The 10,564-nt window shown below is 36.2% G+C and overlaps 2 long non-coding RNA genes across 2 annotated transcripts; one reads left to right on the top strand and one right to left on the bottom strand.

Annotated features, from left to right (window-relative positions):
• Positions 1-1,156: 1,156 nt before the first annotated feature.
• On the top strand, positions 1,157-1,943 carry LOC149235071 (uncharacterized). The gene is made up of 2 exons (XR_016268253.1): positions 1,157-1,742; positions 1,819-1,943. It is a non-coding gene; the product is annotated as an uncharacterized LOC149235071 (long non-coding RNA).
• Positions 1,476-1,829, bottom strand: LOC149235072 (uncharacterized). Its single transcript, XR_016268254.1, has 2 exons — positions 1,663-1,829; positions 1,476-1,552 (listed from the first exon to the last, which is right to left on the bottom strand). It is a non-coding gene; the product is annotated as an uncharacterized LOC149235072 (long non-coding RNA).
• Positions 1,944-10,564: the final 8,621 nt, after the last annotated feature.

The following is a 10,564-nucleotide window of genomic DNA, read 5'->3' as shown; positions in this document are numbered from 1 at the left end:
TAAATATATGTTATATAATTTAAATAAACCAATGTAAATTAATCTTAATTTTGGATGTATCAAGAGTCTAGATATCAAATCTCTTAATATGTTTTCTTTTTATTCAAAACTTTTGAAAAATTTGCATTTCTAGAGATTTGATTCCTCTTTGCTAGATTTAGACTTAAAATGGATCAACGTATTAATAAAATGCTTGTTCACTATAAGAAATTTTTTATTTTCACTTATTTCTTATAATATATAGAATTATTTTGTTATTAATATTTTTTATGATGTTACATCTCTTTTATTGACAAAATTTACTCAATAGGCACATTGAAATATTTGATTTATAACCCACATTAAACTCTATTTTTTGTCATTATCATTATTTTTTAAATATTATGTATAAACTCTAGGTTAAGAATGAATTAATTTTACATCTTGTGAAAAGTGAAACTATAAGAAAATTTTCAACTTAACTTATTTTATTTTTCTTTATATAAAGTTGATATAAAATTATATTATTTATAACTGATAGTAAAATATTTGTTTTGTTATTAATATATTTTTGTTTTAAATATAAAACACAATGAATTACACATCATGTAATTTCAATAATATTATTTTTACATATTATTTGTCTAAGTAATGAAAAAAATTACATACATCATTTATACTAAAGTAATTTAATTTTTTTTAATTGTTTTATTTTACTATATAAAGTCTAATATAAAATAAAAATGAATTTGAAATATTTTATTTATAACTTACATTAATTAATTTTTTTTTTATCATTATTTTTGTTAATGTAAATATTATTTTATTATTTCTAAATATAACATTATTTAATAACATTTAATTAAAATTAAAATTAAACCATAATAAATAAATAAATAAAAATTAAAAATTTTATATATATATATATAGATAATTTTTTTAAAAATGTCATAACAATACTGTAACATAACCATACTGTAAACAGATAACATAACAATACAGTAAACTGACGCAAGAATATACCGTTCAAAACAATGCAAAATGTTTTTTAGTCCCTGCCATCTGGCAATGGCCAGGGACTATAGTAATCGTTCCGAGCGATGTTAACATTAATTCACCTGCTTGTGACCTGCTTCTTATCGCCGGTTGAGGGAGTATATCCAAAGTTTTTTCGTATATAATAATTCACCGTGTTATTTGGCCTCTTCCCGAGGCTAGAGGCAAAAAAGCATAGGTTATAGGCGGAGTACAGGTAATTACAACAAGCTGTTGTTCACTCGTGCATGAAGTAATGCTAGCATTAATCCTCTAGCGTTTAATGTTAGAGATTAATACCACTGCTATTGTATGTACCCTGCTACAGCACGCTGTATGCTTGCCACCTCATGTAGCACCGCCGTACACCTGCAAGCTCATGCGCCATCGTTACATGTACGCCTGCCACGGTATTTTGGTCATTGTGGCTTCTATAGTACCTAAGCTCATCGGCCCTGCGCTCCAGGCATAAATAAATGAAAGGGTAAGACTGGCTGGCTATTAATGTAAGCATTCTTCCTTCGTGACAACCTGTGGCCTGCGCAGGGAAGCTTATCAAAATTCCATGCATGTAAAAGACATCAAAGTGAAACTAATGTGTTATGATTTGATGCAGGGAAATTTGGCAACTAAGACTGTCTAGCATACCTGAACTTTGAAGCAGCAGCGAGCCTGGGAGTTTTAGCTGAACAGGAGCCGACTCGTCCATTCTCCTACCTGCTATACCAGTAAGTCCATTCAGCTAATTAATTCTGAAAGTCCATTCAGCTAATTAATTCTGATTTCGAACTGGTTCGCTGCTAGTCTGATGAAGCCTTCTGCATAATAATGGAGTCCAGTCGGGCTGGAAGCTGATTTTCCATTGCAGCAGTGCTCCAAACAGGATACAAAATGCTTTACCAGGTTAAAATCCTGCGATTTCTGCTTCACTGTATGAAAATTTCGATTAGTTATGCATTTTTATGAAGTTACCAGTCAATTTAGAAACCTGTAAAAACCTTATGCGGTACAGTGAAGGCCGCACAGATGACAATCGCAAAATTTAATAAAAATTCTGTTGGCAAATGAGAACAATTTGACCAGATTTTAGCTTAGCTGGGTTTCATGTGATATTTACATTGCTAACGATGACATGTTTTTACAGTGGTGTATTTATGTACATTAAAATTTAATAATTAAGTTCAATACCATTGCATAATTTTAATACAAAATTAACAAGCTCAATCTATCCCTTGTTCATATTAGCATTATGTTACAATTTGTCAACTGAAACTTTAGGCAATGTAGAAAAAGGCAGAGTTCAAACCTGTTTTCGCAGAGCAACAGTTTTTTGTGTCGCGCTCCATCCATTATTGCAGAGCAATTGAACATGTTAGATACCCCAAGATTGAATCAGATCGGCCTTGATAGCGTGAATTAAGCGTGAATTAAGCTCAGTTTCAGCAACTTTACCTGTTCTTTCTAATTTCCACTCTTTCAGTCGCATTTGCTATACCGTTCTCGTGCACGTGACCTATCTTCCGTCGCTACCAGGAAAGGCTTGTTGATACCGATCTCTCTATCATTCCGCTTTCCTGACCGGAGCTCCTGACCTTCGCCTCCGGCCCTGAGCAGTTTTCTGTGTCTGGCTCCATCCATTACCGCAGAGCAATTGAACGTGTGGAGGAGCGAGGGGATATGTGTCATTTTGTCGCCGCTCCTCTTCTTTACGTGTCTTCTTTACGTGTCTGTGTGCTTGTTTTCCATCCATGTGTAAAGCACATCATGCCTGCACACGTTATTTGTTGTCTTCTTTATTTTCGAAGCTATTCAAAATGGGGCGACATTTATGAGCTAATTCCTTTACTGTTTATTTTTATTCTTATGATTATGTATATTATGTCTTTTATATACTCTTATAAAGGTATGTTTTTAGTGTTTATGTATATGTTTTGCCGTTCTCTAATCATGTGTTTATATACATTGTGTATGCGCTACAATAACTATGCAAACCAATAATTCATAAGCAGGCCTTTTATCGTAAGTATCAACTAAAGTTACAAGTGCATATTTTAAATAATAAAAAAGGCCGCAAGAAATCCAAAGTTAATAGTAACAAGAACTCTGCTTTCTTGTACAATATAAAACTCGAACTCCGTTTCTATAAATGAAGATTAAATCAGTTTATCTAAACTAACCGCTGTAGCAATAAACGAATAAATTTTCATAATATACCTGAAAGTTAGCTATTAAAATACTCGAAGAGGCACATTTCAAACTCTAAAACCTTCTCTTCATTCTTTTTTATTTAAAATGCCAAGTGATCTTAACAAAGCAATTGTCTCTTTAGTAATAAATCAGATATTCATGGATTTCTAAAGCTTGAGCTGCTTATGGCTGCAAAATGTTTCCCTCCTTACTCCCAAGCTGGGCTCTTGAAACTCTTGCACTCTCTGGATTCTCTGAACCTAGTTCACTGCACGAAGATTGAGTCCCAGCAATGCTATCAGATAAGTTAGTGAAGTTCAAGGAATTCATAGGAAAAATACAAATTGCTACTACTACTGTATATGCTTGTATATGATAAGTAGACAGAGCAAGAAACTACACAGTAACATAGTTACACCGTGGGTATGAGTTGCCAGTCAGTATGTAACTTGCATTGATTCAATTGCTGGAAGCTATGTACTCAAAATACATAATTACACAGTACAGTATGAATCGTATGAGTTGCTAATTAGTAAGTAAATTGCATTGATTCAATTTCTTGAAGCTATATAATTAAATATAACTAAAATAGATACCAATGTTAATATTAACTCACACATGCATGCATGACTGAAGCACTAGCATGACTAAATTAGAACTCTAGCATGATTGACACTTCCTAAATTTAGATTGTAAGTAAACTGCCTGAGACTACATGCTGACCGAGAGTAATTATCTCCAACAGTATATAAATAGAATCAAACCTGCGTATGGTTGTATCATCGCAGCAGTCCAATGGGTGAGTTTCATCATAATTCTGTTGATTCGTAAAGCCTTGAATACAATCATGATAATCAAACCAGTCATCCAGCCACATGGTCTCTAGAGGAAGTTCGGGAAGAATATGAAGACATTCTTTGATGCTGCTTCTGTCCATGAAATCTGATATTAAAGGTTCTTCAGCATCGAAACCCACGTCATCCTTGCACTCTTAGCTTCTGCAAACTGATATTATCATTTCTCTCAGTCTCCCACTCATACAAACTATTCGGTAACTCAGAGGCACTGAGGAATTTGAACCACCTTGTTGTTGTAGCAAGATTAACAGTATCATTCCATTCCATATCATGCTGTGGGCTAGATAAAAAACTATCCGAACTATGTGCAGGGACTAGCTGCGATGCAGCCTTCCTTGTTAAAAATTGAAAATAGAGAAGGTTGTGAAATGATGTAGGAATTTGCCAGTTTACAGTAGCGTAAATTATTAAAAATAATATATATATTAACATAGTTTAACGGCACAACTTCCATATTGGAATGGAGTAGATTTAGTGTCGGCAACATTCACCAACTTCTTTGATGATAAGTTTCACCTAATTTGAAGTATATATTAATTTGTGTGTTTTTATTTTAGGTTTGTTTGTTTGTTTTATTTCTTTATTTTTGGTGGTTAATATAAGATTAGGAATATTTTGTTTTTTCTTTTTCAAGGTGGATGGTGCATATATATATATATATAAATGTGTTTTTAAAGGTGTAAACAAATTTAATGTCAGTTAAGCGCGCTTGAGCTAGAGGCGATCTGGGATGGGTGACCTCCCGGGAAGTCCTGGTTACTGGGTGCAAGCCCTGGAAGTGATGATTGTCGCTATGTGATTCATTACACTAGTTTCAATCCCATTTCTTCACCCCTGTGAGCATCACCCGATGCAATGAGTGCTAAGTGAACTATTCAAAAATCATGAGAAATTAGTGCTATCTCTCATGGAAATGGTCATACGTTTATGACTTACTTAACGCAGTTGAATCCCAAAATGATATCTAATATAATGCACTGCGTAAAACCCCCATACTTAAATTCAAAAAGAGTGAAGGGATCTCTACTTGAATGGTTCATGAGGCACAATACTTGCTAAGGTTTTGCAAATGGGGTAGCAAGCTGAGTGGGCTTGATTGTGAGGAAAACTCCACAGTTAAGCGCGCTTGAGCCAGAGGCGATCTGGGATGGGTGACCTCCAGGGAAGTCCTGGTTACCGGGTGCAAGCCCCGGAAGTGATGATTGACGCTATGTGATTCATTACACTAGTTTCAATCCTATTTCTTCACCCCTGTGAGCATCACCCGATGCAATGAGTGCTAAGTGAACTATTCAAAAATCATGAGAAATTAGTCAGTTACGACTACTTCTCATGGAAATGGTCATATGTCAATGACTTACTTAATGCAGTTCAATCCCAAAATGATAGCTAATATAATGCACTGCGTAAAACCCCCATACTTAAATTTAAAAAGAGTGAAGGGATCTCTACTTGAATGGTTCATGAGGCACAATACTTGCTAAGGTTTTGCAAATGGGGTAGCAAGCTAAGTGGGCTTGATTGTGGGGAAAACTCCACAGTTAAGCGCGCTTGAGCCAGAGGCGATCTGGGATGGGTGACCTCCAGGGAAGTCCTGGTTACCGGGTGCAAGCCCCGGAAGTGATGATTGACGCTATGTGATTCATTTCACTAGTTTCAATCCCATTTCTTCACCCCTGTGAGCATCACCCGATGCAATGAGTGCTAAGTGAACTATTCAAAAATCATGAGAAATTAGTGCTACCTCTCATGGAAATGGTCATACGTGAATGACTTACTTAACGCAGTTGAATCCCAAAATGATATCTAATATAATGCACTGCGTAAAACCCCCATACTTAAATTCAAAAAGAGTGAAGGGATCTCTACTTGAATGGTTCATGAGGCACAATACTTGCTAAGGTTTTGCAAATGGGGTAGCAAGCTAAGTGGGCTTGATTGTGGGGAAAACTCCACAGTTAAGCATGCTTGAGCCAGAGGCGATCTGGGATGGGTGACCTCCCGGGAAGTCCTGGTTACCAGGTGCAAGCCCCAGAAGTGATGATTGACGCTATGTGATTCATTTCACTAGTTTCAATCCCATTTCTTCACCCCTGTGAGCATCACCCGATGCAATGAGTGCTAAGTGAACTATTCAAAAATCATGAGAAATTAGTCAGTTACGACTACCTCTCATGGAAATGGTCATACGTGAATGACTTACTTAACGCAGTTGAATCCCAAAATGATAGCTAATATAATGCACTGCGTAAAACCCCCATACTTAAATTTAAAAAGAGTTAAGGGATCTCTACTTGAATGGTTCATGCGGCACAATACTTGCTAAGGTTTTGCAAATGGGGTAGCAAGCTAAGTGGGCTTGATTGTGGGGAAAACTCCACAGTTAAGCGCGCTTGAACCAGAGGTGATCTGGGATGGGTGACCTCCCGGGAAGTCCTGGTTACCGGGTGCAAGCCCCGGAAGTGATGATTGACGCTATGTGATTCATTACACTAGTTTCAATCCCATTTCTTCACCCCTATGAGCATCACCCGATGCAATGAGTGCTAAGTGAACTATTCAAAAATCATGAGAAATTAGTCAGTTATGACTACCTCTCATGGAAATGGTCATACGTGAATGACTTACTTAACGCAGTTGAATCCCAAAATGATATCTAATATAATGCACTGCGTAAAACCCCCATACTTAAATTTAAAAAGAGTGAAGGGATCTCTACTTGAATGGTTCATGAGGCATAATACTTGCTAAGGTTTTGCAAATGGGGTAGCAAGCTAAGTGGGGTTGATTGTGGGGAAAACTCCACAGTTAAGCGTGCTTGAGCCAGAGGCGATCTGGGATGGGTGACCTCCCGGGAAGTCCTGGTTACCGGGTGCAAGCCCCGGAAGTGATGATTGACGCTATGTGATTCATTACACTAGTTTCAATCCCATTTCTTCACCCCTGTGAGCATCACCCGATGCAATGAGTGCTAAGTGAACTATTCAAAAATCATGAGAAATTAGTGCTACCTCTCATGGAAATGATCATACGTGAATGACTTACTTAACGCAGTTGAATCCCAAAATGATATCTAATATAATGCACTGCGTAAAACCCCCATACTTAAATTCAAAAAGAGTGAAGGGATCTCTACTTGAATGGTTCATGAGGCACAATACTTGCTAAGGTTTTGCAAATGGGATAGCAAGCTAAGTGGGCTTGATTGTGGGGAAAACTCCACAGTTAAGCGCGCTTGAGCCAGAGGCGATCTGGGCTGGGTGACCTCCCGGGAAGTCCTGGTTACCGGGTGCAAGCCCCGGAAGTGATGATTGACTCTATGTGATTCATTACACTAGTTTCAATCCCATTTCTTCACCCCTGTGAGCATCACCCGATGCAATGAGTGCTAAGTGAACTATTCAAAAATCATGAGAAATTAGTGCTACCTCTCATGGAAATGGTCATACGTGAATGACTTACTTAACGGAGTTGAATCCCAAAATGATATCTAATATAATGCACTGCGTAAAACCCCCATACTTAAATTCAAAAAGAGTGAAGGGATCTCTACTTGAATGGTTCATGAGGCACAATATTGCTAAGGTTTTGCAAATGGGGTAGCAAGCTAAGTGGGCTTGATTGTGGGGAAAACTCCACAGTTAAGCGCGCTTGAGCCAGAGGCGATCTGGGATGGGTGACCTCCCGGGAAGTCCTGGTTATCGGGTGCAAGCCCCGAAAGTGATGATTGACGCTATGTGATTCATTACACTAGTTTCAATCCCATTTCTTCACCACTGTGAGCATCACCCGATGCAATGAGTGCTAAGTGAACTATTCAAAAATCATGAGAAATTAGTCAGTTACGACTACCTCTCATGGAAATGGTCATACGTGAATGACTTACTTAACGCAATTGAATCCCAAAATGATATCTAAATTCAATGTCTTTAAAAATCTTTGATGCATTGGGATTATATGAATTACAAAGTTTAAATTTATTATTTCCAAAAATATTATAAAAAATATATAAATTATATATTAAATTTAAATTATGAGTAGAAAATTTTGCATAAAGTTTTGTTGTTAGTAAATTTGTGAATAAAATGTTGGTGAGCAATAAATTTGTAAATGGAGTTGTTTATTTTTTAAGCAATTTATAGTAATGTAAGTATCAAAACACTTATTTCATTATATATCTGGTCTAAATTAAAAAATAATCCTAGAAATTAACTAAATTATAATTTTATTATTATTATTATTATTACAAAAAGAATTAGTATACGACTTTAAAATATATATATATTTTTAAAAACATGGAGCAATTTCTTAGCAATGAAGATTCAGCCACATTTCAGCATAGAAATTCTCAATTTGCAAATAGTTCCTCTTACAATGTCATGGACCAATACCAATACCACATGCCTAATATGACATTTGTTAATATGACATTTTCTTAAATTAATTAATTTGAGATAAATTAATCAAAAGAGCATAAGTAACTTAGGGATCAATCGTAATACTCAATCTGTGAATACTATTATGAGTATTTCAACATATTCCATGAAGGTTAAATCTCTACCATCTACTTAAACATATTTCACATTAATATTAAAAACTAAAATAAAAATAAATTAATTTTATGATAAATGCATTTTTTTTCCAACTCATAAATATAATAAGAATTTTACATATGTTTTAATTAAGAGTAGAGTTATAATATAGTTTTATATTGGTGAATAATAATGATTCAATAAGAGTACAGTTATATTATAGTTTTAGATTTGTGAATAATGAAATATTGTTTAACTAGTTTTGTTTATTTATATATAAATTTATTTTACTAAAAAAATACATTTTATCTATTTTTTAAAGGTAACTTAATTTTTCTAAGGGGGCTTTGGGGGAACAAGCCTACCACCTCACCCACCTGAATGTTAGTATATGAAGGACATAATTTTCATGGGCATTTTGTTGCATGCAGCCAACTGTTTGACATCGGTGGGATGATGTTCTGTTTTCATTTCAGTGGTGAAGATGGAGGGTTGCCATAGGCGGGATGTCGAGGAGTCAATCTCCCTATTGCAAGCCCCTTCAACTGACTACATGGTGTGGAGGTATTTTAGTCTAGTTTCTCACCTGGCCTGTTTTTGTGAGGTGGTTTCTTGTTTGGAGTCAGGGAAGTGGAGGCTGGTGGGTTTCTCTAGAGGCAAAAAAGGAATTTGGTTGCAGAAGTTGGGTTCTAGTCGATTGAGTTTTGATGCGGTAGGAGAGTTGCAAATTTGATAGACTGACGAGAAGTGGGGGGAGAACTCTCTGCAATGGATGTTGGACAATTGTAGGGTGAAGAACTTCAGGTGCTGTGAAGAAAACTAGTTGGTGGCTTCTGATTTCAGTTGGGGAGATTGGCACTAGCCTCAAATTGTGCTCTCAAGCACTAGCATGCTAGTATAATCCTCTCATTTTTACTTTGCAATTCTTAGCAATTTGTTTGGTTGTGTTAGTATAGTTTGTGTCAGTTCTTTCTCTGTCATGTGTATATGCTTTTGCTAGGACTTGAGCCTGATCTTGTGTGGAGAGAGATTAGTGTGTCTAGAATTACTGTGGTTAAGGGTAATCTGATGTCAAGTTAGTGGCATGGGGTTGACCTTTGCGCGCTCTCTATAATTTATGTAAGATGGTGTAATTACAAAAGGGTTGACATTTTGTGGGGTTTGAGTTTTATTGTTTGTCTTTTAACCCTGACAACTACAGGTTACTCAGAGTGTACAACAGGTTGGGGGGTATACACACAAAGATTCTAAATCTAGCTCCGTGTGTTACATGTCATGTGATGGCATGGGTATTTTGTTGGTTCCACCTCTAGTTTGGCGTTAGGCTGGCTTCATCTCTTGGCATTTTCATGGTTGTGGTTGCTTTAATTTATGCTATAAGTTTTAGCCCTTCCTATATTCCATGTCACCCATACATCATAATGTGGAGCAGAATATGTGGAGGTGGCAAAAATCCACTAGGTCAACAAAGGGCTCAACTCTTCGCTCAAGTTCAACCACTACATACTTCAATGCAGTCCCTCCGAAGACTAGGAGAGAAATTAGGAAGTTGAAAACTCAAGCAAGAGAAAAGAGACAATCTTTCTCCGATTTAAAGATCGTGGATGATGTTTCTTGTTGGGTTCTGGACCCTTGGCATACCAGGGGATGGAAAAAGAAATATCTCAACTTTTTTCCCTTTACTAGCAAATTAAGGCTCAGTTGGGTCTATTTTTGAAAGATGAGCAGACCTAGAACAATACAATGTGATTGTCTCATTGGAATATATCAAGAGGATGTTGTGGAACCAACAATTCATTAAGGAAAAACTTGACTCAAGATTGGCTAATGTTAAGAGACACCTCCTTTGCGAGTCAAACATTGTTGCTCCTCCTAGATTGAGTACCAATGATCCTTCTCCCATCTCTTCATCGAATTCCTAATGGTGCTTATCTTTGATAGCTACAATTGGTTTAATGTTATGTTCTGTAATAA

This window comes from Pinus tabuliformis, chromosome 8 (assembly GCF_031772625.1).
Source record: "Pinus tabuliformis cultivar Carrire ecotype Pingquan chromosome 8, CPIR1, whole genome shotgun sequence".
In the NCBI taxonomy this organism is placed as follows: Eukaryota; Viridiplantae; Streptophyta; class Pinopsida; order Pinales; family Pinaceae; genus Pinus; species Pinus tabuliformis.
This window is presented reverse-complemented; position numbering and strand designations above follow the sequence as displayed.